The sequence below is a fragment of the Phalaenopsis equestris genome, unplaced genomic scaffold (genome assembly GCF_001263595.1).
Source record: "Phalaenopsis equestris unplaced genomic scaffold, ASM126359v1 Scaffold000002, whole genome shotgun sequence".
NCBI lineage: Eukaryota > Viridiplantae > Streptophyta > Magnoliopsida > Asparagales > Orchidaceae > Phalaenopsis > Phalaenopsis equestris.
Genome location: NW_018164444.1, coordinates 34,797,848 through 34,799,071, shown reverse-complemented (window position 1 = coordinate 34,799,071; position 1,224 = coordinate 34,797,848).

Genomic DNA, 1,224 nt, shown 5'->3' with positions numbered 1-1,224 from the left:
CCCCCCCCCCCCCCCCCCTGTACCTCAAGTTTAAAAGACCTATTTCAATGAGAAATCACCTATATGTGCTAACGAACAATACAAATGACACTACACGTTGTTTAAAATAATTCTACAGCACTACAATATGATCTAATTTAAAAAAAAAAATTATACCCTCCTTAAACCTCAGGCATAAAAAACAAAATTCATTGAGAAATCACAAATAAATGCAGCAAACATTGTTCAAATAACATCATACATTGTACAAAACAATTCTATACCTTTATGTAATGTTTTTACTGAACTATTTCACCTCTTCGTACCCTATTTATACCATCATGCTTCTAAGACAAAGTTCACTAAAAACAATGAGTATATTGAATTAATTAGCTTTACACATTATTCAAAACAAGAATAGAGAGTATATAGGTTCCTTTTTCTGTAAAAATAAGACTAGCATCTTTATGTGCTCATTTTTGCTTAAAAGGCATAGTTAAAAAAGAAAAACATCAATATATAAAACAATCGTAACTTTGCACACACATAAATGCGACCTCAAAATTTCATAAGCACTACAAATAACACCATTTAGATACAATAGAGGATTCAACATATAGAATTTATCGATGATTTTAAATCATCAACATCACTGTTGATTTTGCATCTCCGAGGTCTTCACTCCTCTTATTTGCCGCAACTTCTAATTTCAGGTCGTCGTTCTTTCTTTAAGTTTTGTATTCTAACTAAAAAATTTGAGATAAGTTTCATTTGATAAACCCTAAACCCTAATAGTCACAAATTTTCCTGCCCGAGCGCTGTCACATTGTTAAAATATTTGGGACGAGTCGGGCCAACGCGGCGAAGTCAAGCTCCGCATTTAGAGAGAGATATACTAATTTTCCGTTTTAAATGCGAGGCCCGATTTTTTAATCCACGCATCACGATTTCATTGGAGTCCAGATATAGATCTGCATTCGGACTCCAGTTTTAATATTTTTTCCATTCCCACGGCGTGAGTCTAGCCTGCACACCAAATAAAAATAAAATTTTCTTTCAGCTTGCGTACGAAGAGATTCAAAGCACAACAACATGTAAAAAGACTTTCTCGTCAACTAAGCTAGAAAAGCTCTGTGCATATAGGTGCATTTTTTTTTATACTTGTAGTAATTGACCACAAATGGTGAAAATCACACACACACACACACACACACAGAGAGATATATATATATATATATATATATA